This window comes from Anomaloglossus baeobatrachus, unplaced genomic scaffold (genome assembly GCF_048569485.1).
Source record: "Anomaloglossus baeobatrachus isolate aAnoBae1 unplaced genomic scaffold, aAnoBae1.hap1 Scaffold_4708, whole genome shotgun sequence".
Lineage (NCBI taxonomy): Eukaryota > Metazoa > Chordata > Amphibia > Anura > Aromobatidae > Anomaloglossus > Anomaloglossus baeobatrachus.
This window is the reverse complement of record NW_027444052.1, coordinates 21,079-30,142: the sequence shown is the minus strand read 5'-3', so window position 1 is coordinate 30,142 and position 9,064 is coordinate 21,079. Positions and strand designations below refer to the sequence as shown.

The 9,064-nt window shown below is 46.0% G+C and overlaps 6 non-coding genes across 6 annotated transcripts; all 6 read left to right on the top strand.

Annotated features, from left to right (window-relative positions):
* The first annotated feature begins 204 nt into the window (after positions 1-204).
* LOC142281345 (U2 spliceosomal RNA) lies at positions 205-395 on the top strand. The gene has a single exon (XR_012743456.1). It is a non-coding gene; the product is annotated as a U2 spliceosomal RNA (small nuclear RNA).
* Positions 396-1,782: 1,387 nt separating this feature from the next.
* Positions 1,783-1,973, top strand: LOC142281344 (U2 spliceosomal RNA). The gene has a single exon (XR_012743455.1). It is a non-coding gene; the product is annotated as a U2 spliceosomal RNA (small nuclear RNA).
* Positions 1,974-3,360: 1,387 nt separating this feature from the next.
* On the top strand, positions 3,361-3,551 carry LOC142281342 (U2 spliceosomal RNA). Its single transcript, XR_012743453.1, has one exon. It is a non-coding gene; the product is annotated as a U2 spliceosomal RNA (small nuclear RNA).
* A 1,387-nt stretch (positions 3,552-4,938) lies between these two features.
* LOC142281341 (U2 spliceosomal RNA) lies at positions 4,939-5,129 on the top strand. Its single transcript, XR_012743452.1, has one exon. It is a non-coding gene; the product is annotated as a U2 spliceosomal RNA (small nuclear RNA).
* Positions 5,130-6,516: 1,387 nt separating this feature from the next.
* On the top strand, positions 6,517-6,707 carry LOC142281340 (U2 spliceosomal RNA). The gene has a single exon (XR_012743451.1). It is a non-coding gene; the product is annotated as a U2 spliceosomal RNA (small nuclear RNA).
* Positions 6,708-8,094: 1,387 nt separating this feature from the next.
* Positions 8,095-8,285, top strand: LOC142281339 (U2 spliceosomal RNA). Its single transcript, XR_012743450.1, has one exon. It is a non-coding gene; the product is annotated as a U2 spliceosomal RNA (small nuclear RNA).
* Positions 8,286-9,064: the final 779 nt, after the last annotated feature.

Sequence of the window (9,064 nt, the reverse complement as noted above, 5' to 3'; positions counted from 1 at the left end):
GTTATTCAGATTCATTGCAGTGGGCGGCGGCTGCAAAACGCACCATTCTTCTTGTTTTGGCTCTGCAAAGCAGCCTTTTCAAGGGTTGGCTTGGGTGACAAAATGTCTTGTGTAGGCGTGGGTTTGTCTCCCTCTCGCTCTCTCTCCCTAAGATGTGTCCGGCATAGGCCAGGGTGCCACTCGAGGCCCAAACCAATTCTGGTTATCGCTTCTCGGCCTTTTGGCTAAGATCAAGTGTAGTATCTGTTCTTATCAGTTTAATATCTGATACGTCCCCTATCTGGGGACCATATATTAAATGGATTTTTAGAACAGGGAGATGGAAAAAGAGCTTGCTCTGTCCACTCCACGCATTGACCTGGTATTGCAGTACCTCCAGGAACGGTGCACCCCTTCTTAACCCAGTTTCCAAAAGCAGAACTCAATTCACCTGATTCATATTAGCCCGATTTAATGAATTGGAAGAAAGCATACGTCTTCATATGCACCTCAATTTGGCCCATTCACTTTTCACACTTCCTCCTTTTGTTTTTTATCTTTCACACTTTTGACTTTCTTTATTCATCCAAATAGCAAACTCATCACCACTCAACCTGACCAACTCGGCTATGTCCCCGTGCTGCAGTTCTCTGTCTTATCTAGATCATTTGCAATTGAATGGAATAGATCCCTTTTGGACAAAGTGGATTCACCTGCTGCTGCAGTGACCACAGGTGTGATAACATCTAGAATTGGCATCTGGTGCGATCTCTCCGCTTCCACTCCAAAGAAAGTTACCTGTTTATTCCTATCATGCATTGGTTTTTGGGGTTTTCTTTGAGTAATGATGATCTCTTTAGTAGTCTGTTGGCGCCCTCTCCTGGAGGAATAGTTTGCTTGCTCTTGGACATTCTAAAAGAGAGGTCATGATAGACATTGAGCTTCTGAGCTCAATTGGGGACAGTCATGGGTGATGAATGTTTGCAACCTACTGCGAAGCCTCATACCGCAATATAAGGAACGTCAAATACTAAGAAAGGGCGGCCTATGAAAGAATTACTACTTTCAATAAGTACACTTAAACGGCTAATTGGGAATAGAAAAACTGTAAAAAGCCCTCTGAGAAAGCCCCCCTCTAACCTTTGATAGTAAGCTTTTCTGTAGTCTGCCTGTTGATGTATTTTCCGTTTGAACTGTGCACAACATGAAGAGACGGAACACTGGCGGCTTGTCACAATGCCCCCCGATGACATCACAATAGCGCTGCTGCCTAGAAAACAAGCTGCGCAGAAGAAGTTGTTCTTTGGGTGGGAGGGTGGGCTAGTGGAAGGAGGGGGCAATCTCTTTTTTTCCCGGGTGGTAGGGGGATGACAGGAGAAGGGAAGCGGGTGGTGAGAAAGGTACAGAGGGCAGGGTTTGGGGGCTGGGAAGGAAAGGGAAAAGATTAGGGTTTGGGGATGATGAAAGGGCTTTCTACGGGTAAGGATGGCAAAGGGTGGCAGTGACGGAAAGTCAGGCAACCTGTCCTGTCCGTCTTTTTGTATCGTGAATTGGAAAGACTGCAAGGGGGAGGGGAGTTGCTTGCGCCCTAAAGGAGGAGTTATTCAGATTCATTGCAGTGGGCGGCGGCTGCAAAACGCACCATTCTTCTTGTTTTGGCTCTGCAAAGCAGCCTTTTCAAGGGTTGGCTTGGGTGACAAAATGTCTTGTGTAGGCGTGGGTTTGTCTCCCTCTCGCTCTCTCTCCCTAAGATGTGTCCGGCATAGGCCAGGGTGCCACTCGAGGCCCAAACCAATTCTGGTTATCGCTTCTCGGCCTTTTGGCTAAGATCAAGTGTAGTATCTGTTCTTATCAGTTTAATATCTGATACGTCCCCTATCTGGGGACCATATATTAAATGGATTTTTAGAACAGGGAGATGGAAAAAGAGCTTGCTCTGTCCACTCCACGCATTGACCTGGTATTGCAGTACCTCCAGGAACGGTGCACCCCTTCTTAACCCAGTTTCCAAAAGCAGAACTCAATTCACCTGATTCATATTAGCCCGATTTAATGAATTGGAAGAAAGCATACGTCTTCATATGCACCTCAATTTGGCCCATTCACTTTTCACACTTCCTCCTTTTGTTTTTTATCTTTCACACTTTTGACTTTCTTTATTCATCCAAATAGCAAACTCATCACCACTCAACCTGACCAACTCGGCTATGTCCCCGTGCTGCAGTTCTCTGTCTTATCTAGATCATTTGCAATTGAATGGAATAGATCCCTTTTGGACAAAGTGGATTCACCTGCTGCTGCAGTGACCACAGGTGTGATAACATCTAGAATTGGCATCTGGTGCGATCTCTCCGCTTCCACTCCAAAGAAAGTTACCTGTTTATTCCTATCATGCATTGGTTTTTGGGGTTTTCTTTGAGTAATGATGATCTCTTTAGTAGTCTGTTGGCGCCCTCTCCTGGAGGAATAGTTTGCTTGCTCTTGGACATTCTAAAAGAGAGGTCATGATAGACATTGAGCTTCTGAGCTCAATTGGGGACAGTCATGGGTGATGAATGTTTGCAACCTACTGCGAAGCCTCATACCGCAATATAAGGAACGTCAAATACTAAGAAAGGGCGGCCTATGAAAGAATTACTACTTTCAATAAGTACACTTAAACGGCTAATTGGGAATAGAAAAACTGTAAAAAGCCCTCTGAGAAAGCCCCCCTCTAACCTTTGATAGTAAGCTTTTCTGTAGTCTGCCTGTTGATGTATTTTCCGTTTGAACTGTGCACAACATGAAGAGACGGAACACTGGCGGCTTGTCACAATGCCCCCCGATGACATCACAATAGCGCTGCTGCCTAGAAAACAAGCTGCGCAGAAGAAGTTGTTCTTTGGGTGGGAGGGTGGGCTAGTGGAAGGAGGGGGCAATCTCTTTTTTTCCCGGGTGGTAGGGGGATGACAGGAGAAGGGAAGCGGGTGGTGAGAAAGGTACAGAGGGCAGGGTTTGGGGGCTGGGAAGGAAAGGGAAAAGATTAGGGTTTGGGGATGATGAAAGGGCTTTCTACGGGTAAGGATGGCAAAGGGTGGCAGTGACGGAAAGTCAGGCAACCTGTCCTGTCCGTCTTTTTGTATCGTGAATTGGAAAGACTGCAAGGGGGAGGGGAGTTGCTTGCGCCCTAAAGGAGGAGTTATTCAGATTCATTGCAGTGGGCGGCGGCTGCAAAACGCACCATTCTTCTTGTTTTGGCTCTGCAAAGCAGCCTTTTCAAGGGTTGGCTTGGGTGACAAAATGTCTTGTGTAGGCGTGGGTTTGTCTCCCTCTCGCTCTCTCTCCCTAAGATGTGTCCGGCATAGGCCAGGGTGCCACTCGAGGCCCAAACCAATTCTGGTTATCGCTTCTCGGCCTTTTGGCTAAGATCAAGTGTAGTATCTGTTCTTATCAGTTTAATATCTGATACGTCCCCTATCTGGGGACCATATATTAAATGGATTTTTAGAACAGGGAGATGGAAAAAGAGCTTGCTCTGTCCACTCCACGCATTGACCTGGTATTGCAGTACCTCCAGGAACGGTGCACCCCTTCTTAACCCAGTTTCCAAAAGCAGAACTCAATTCACCTGATTCATATTAGCCCGATTTAATGAATTGGAAGAAAGCATACGTCTTCATATGCACCTCAATTTGGCCCATTCACTTTTCACACTTCCTCCTTTTGTTTTTTATCTTTCACACTTTTGACTTTCTTTATTCATCCAAATAGCAAACTCATCACCACTCAACCTGACCAACTCGGCTATGTCCCCGTGCTGCAGTTCTCTGTCTTATCTAGATCATTTGCAATTGAATGGAATAGATCCCTTTTGGACAAAGTGGATTCACCTGCTGCTGCAGTGACCACAGGTGTGATAACATCTAGAATTGGCATCTGGTGCGATCTCTCCGCTTCCACTCCAAAGAAAGTTACCTGTTTATTCCTATCATGCATTGGTTTTTGGGGTTTTCTTTGAGTAATGATGATCTCTTTAGTAGTCTGTTGGCGCCCTCTCCTGGAGGAATAGTTTGCTTGCTCTTGGACATTCTAAAAGAGAGGTCATGATAGACATTGAGCTTCTGAGCTCAATTGGGGACAGTCATGGGTGATGAATGTTTGCAACCTACTGCGAAGCCTCATACCGCAATATAAGGAACGTCAAATACTAAGAAAGGGCGGCCTATGAAAGAATTACTACTTTCAATAAGTACACTTAAACGGCTAATTGGGAATAGAAAAACTGTAAAAAGCCCTCTGAGAAAGCCCCCCTCTAACCTTTGATAGTAAGCTTTTCTGTAGTCTGCCTGTTGATGTATTTTCCGTTTGAACTGTGCACAACATGAAGAGACGGAACACTGGCGGCTTGTCACAATGCCCCCCGATGACATCACAATAGCGCTGCTGCCTAGAAAACAAGCTGCGCAGAAGAAGTTGTTCTTTGGGTGGGAGGGTGGGCTAGTGGAAGGAGGGGGCAATCTCTTTTTTTCCCGGGTGGTAGGGGGATGACAGGAGAAGGGAAGCGGGTGGTGAGAAAGGTACAGAGGGCAGGGTTTGGGGGCTGGGAAGGAAAGGGAAAAGATTAGGGTTTGGGGATGATGAAAGGGCTTTCTACGGGTAAGGATGGCAAAGGGTGGCAGTGACGGAAAGTCAGGCAACCTGTCCTGTCCGTCTTTTTGTATCGTGAATTGGAAAGACTGCAAGGGGGAGGGGAGTTGCTTGCGCCCTAAAGGAGGAGTTATTCAGATTCATTGCAGTGGGCGGCGGCTGCAAAACGCACCATTCTTCTTGTTTTGGCTCTGCAAAGCAGCCTTTTCAAGGGTTGGCTTGGGTGACAAAATGTCTTGTGTAGGCGTGGGTTTGTCTCCCTCTCGCTCTCTCTCCCTAAGATGTGTCCGGCATAGGCCAGGGTGCCACTCGAGGCCCAAACCAATTCTGGTTATCGCTTCTCGGCCTTTTGGCTAAGATCAAGTGTAGTATCTGTTCTTATCAGTTTAATATCTGATACGTCCCCTATCTGGGGACCATATATTAAATGGATTTTTAGAACAGGGAGATGGAAAAAGAGCTTGCTCTGTCCACTCCACGCATTGACCTGGTATTGCAGTACCTCCAGGAACGGTGCACCCCTTCTTAACCCAGTTTCCAAAAGCAGAACTCAATTCACCTGATTCATATTAGCCCGATTTAATGAATTGGAAGAAAGCATACGTCTTCATATGCACCTCAATTTGGCCCATTCACTTTTCACACTTCCTCCTTTTGTTTTTTATCTTTCACACTTTTGACTTTCTTTATTCATCCAAATAGCAAACTCATCACCACTCAACCTGACCAACTCGGCTATGTCCCCGTGCTGCAGTTGTCTGTCTTATCTAGATCATTTGCAATTGAATGGAATAGATCCCTTTTGGACAAAGTGGATTCACCTGCTGCTGCAGTGACCACAGGTGTGATAACATCTAGAATTGGCATCTGGTGCGATCTCTCCGCTTCCACTCCAAAGAAAGTTACCTGTTTATTCCTATCATGCATTGGTTTTTGGGGTTTTCTTTGAGTAATGATGATCTCTTTAGTAGTCTGTTGGCGCCCTCTCCTGGAGGAATAGTTTGCTTGCTCTTGGACATTCTAAAAGAGAGGTCATGATAGACATTGAGCTTCTGAGCTCAATTGGGGACAGTCATGGGTGATGAATGTTTGCAACCTACTGCGAAGCCTCATACCGCAATATAAGGAACGTCAAATACTAAGAAAGGGCGGCCTATGAAAGAATTACTACTTTCAATAAGTACACTTAAACGGCTAATTGGGAATAGAAAAACTGTAAAAAGCCCTCTGAGAAAGCCCCCCTCTAACCTTTGATAGTAAGCTTTTCTGTAGTCTGCCTGTTGATGTATTTTCCGTTTGAACTGTGCACAACATGAAGAGACGGAACACTGGCGGCTTGTCACAATGCCCCCCGATGACATCACAATAGCGCTGCTGCCTAGAAAACAAGCTGCGCAGAAGAAGTTGTTCTTTGGGTGGGAGGGTGGGCTAGTGGAAGGAGGGGGCAATCTCTTTTTTTCCCGGGTGGTAGGGGGATGACAGGAGAAGGGAAGCGGGTGGTGAGAAAGGTACAGAGGGCAGGGTTTGGGGGCTGGGAAGGAAAGGGAAAAGATTAGGGTTTGGGGATGATGAAAGGGCTTTCTACGGGTAAGGATGGCAAAGGGTGGCAGTGACGGAAAGTCAGGCAACCTGTCCTGTCCGTCTTTTTGTATCGTGAATTGGAAAGACTGCAAGGGGGAGGGGAGTTGCTTGCGCCCTAAAGGAGGAGTTATTCAGATTCATTGCAGTGGGCGGCGGCTGCAAAACGCACCATTCTTCTTGTTTTGGCTCTGCAAAGCAGCCTTTTCAAGGGTTGGCTTGGGTGACAAAATGTCTTGTGTAGGCGTGGGTTTGTCTCCCTCTCGCTCTCTCTCCCTAAGATGTGTCCGGCATAGGCCAGGGTGCCACTCGAGGCCCAAACCAATTCTGGTTATCGCTTCTCGGCCTTTTGGCTAAGATCAAGTGTAGTATCTGTTCTTATCAGTTTAATATCTGATACGTCCCCTATCTGGGGACCATATATTAAATGGATTTTTAGAACAGGGAGATGGAAAAAGAGCTTGCTCTGTCCACTCCACGCATTGACCTGGTATTGCAGTACCTCCAGGAACGGTGCACCCCTTCTTAACCCAGTTTCCAAAAGCAGAACTCAATTCACCTGATTCATATTAGCCCGATTTAATGAATTGGAAGAAAGCATACGTCTTCATATGCACCTCAATTTGGCCCATTCACTTTTCACACTTCCTCCTTTTGTTTTTTATCTTTCACACTTTTGACTTTCTTTATTCATCCAAATAGCAAACTCATCACCACTCAACCTGACCAACTCGGCTATGTCCCCGTGCTGCAGTTCTCTGTCTTATCTAGATCATTTGCAATTGAATGGAATAGATCCCTTTTGGACAAAGTGGATTCACCTGCTGCTGCAGTGACCACAGGTGTGATAACATCTAGAATTGGCATCTGGTGCGATCTCTCCGCTTCCACTCCAAAGAAAGTTACCTGTTTATTCCTATCATGCATTGGTTTTTGGGGTTTTCTTTGAGTAATGATGATCTCTTTAGTAGTCTGTTGGCGCCCTCTCCTGGAGGAATAGTTTGCTTGCTCTTGGACATTCTAAAAGAGAGGTCATGATAGACATTGAGCTTCTGAGCTCAATTGGGGACAGTCATGGGTGATGAATGTTTGCAACCTACTGCGAAGCCTCATACCGCAATATAAGGAACGTCAAATACTAAGAAAGGGCGGCCTATGAAAGAATTACTACTTTCAATAAGTACACTTAAACGGCTAATTGGGAATAGAAAAACTGTAAAAAGCCCTCTGAGAAAGCCCCCCTCTAACCTTTGATAGTAAGCTTTTCTGTAGTCTGCCTGTTGATGTATTTTCCGTTTGAACTGTGCACAACATGAAGAGACGGAACACTGGCGGCTTGTCACAATGCCCCCCGATGACATCACAATAGCGCTGCTGCCTAGAAAACAAGCTGCGCAGAAGAAGTTGTTCTTTGGGTGGGAGGGTGGGCTAGTGGAAGGAGGGGGCAATCTCTTTTTTTCCCGGGTGGTAGGGGGATGACAGGAGAAGGGAAGCGGGTGGTGAGAAAGGTACAGAGGGCAGGGTTTGGGGGCTGGGAAGGAAAGGGAAAAGATTAGGGTTTGGGGATGATGAAAGGGCTTTCTACGGGTAAGGATGGCAAAGGGTGGCAGTGACGGAAAGTCAGGCAACCTGTCCTGTCCGTCTTTTTGTATCGTGAATTGGAAAGACTGCAAGGGGGAGGGGAGTTGCTTGCGCCCTAAAGGAGGAGTTATTCAGATTCATTGCAGTGGGCGGCGGCTGCAAAACGCACCATTCTTCTTGTTTTGGCTCTGCAAAGCAGCCTTTTCAAGGGTTGGCTTGGGTGACAAAATGTCTTGTGTAGGCGTGGGTTTGTCTCCCTCTCGCTCTCTCTCCCTAAGATGTGTCCGGCATAGGCCAGGGTGCCACTCGAGGCCCAAACCAATTCTGGTTATCGCTTCTCGGCCTTTTGGCTAAGATCAAGTGTAGTATCTGTTCTTATCAGTTTAATATCTGATACGTCCCCTATCTGGGGACCATATATTAAATGGATTTTTAGAACAGGGAGATGGAAAAAGAGCTTGCTCTGTCCACTCCACGCATTGACCTGGTATTGCAGTACCTCCAGGAACGGTGCACCCCTTCTTAACCCAGTTTCCAAAAGCAGAACTCAATTCACCTGATTCATATTAGCCCGATTTAATGAATTGGAAGAAAGCATACGTCTTCATATGCACCTCAATTTGGCCCATTCACTTTTCACACTTCCTCCTTTTGTTTTTTATCTTTCACACTTTTGACTTTCTTTATTCATCCAAATAGCAAACTCATCACCACTCAACCTGACCAACTCGGCTATGTCCCCGTGCTGCAGTTCTCTGTCTTATCTAGATCATTTGCAATTGAATGGAATAGATCCCTTTTGGACAAAGTGGATTCACCTGCTGCTGCAGTGACCACAGGTGTGATAACATCTAGAATTGGCATCTGGTGCGATCTCTCCGCTTCCACTCCAAAGAAAGTTACCTGTTTATTCCTATCATGCATTGGTTTTTGGGGTTTTCTTTGAGTAATGATGATCTCTTTAGTAGTCTGTTGGCGCCCTCTCCTGGAGGAATAGTTTGCTTGCTCTTGGACATTCTAAAAGAGAGGTCATGATAGACATTGAGCTTCTGAGCTCAATTGGGGACAGTCATGGGTGATGAATGTTTGCAACCTACTGCGAAGCCTCATACCGCAATATAAGGAACGTCAAATACTAAGAAAGGGCGGCCTATGAAAGAATTACTACTTTCAATAAGTACACTTAAACGGCTAATTGGGAATAGAAAAACTGTAAAAAGCCCTCTGAGAAAGCCCCCCTCTAACCTTTGATAGTAAGCTTTTCTGTAGTCTGCCTGTTGATGTATTTTCCGTTTGAACT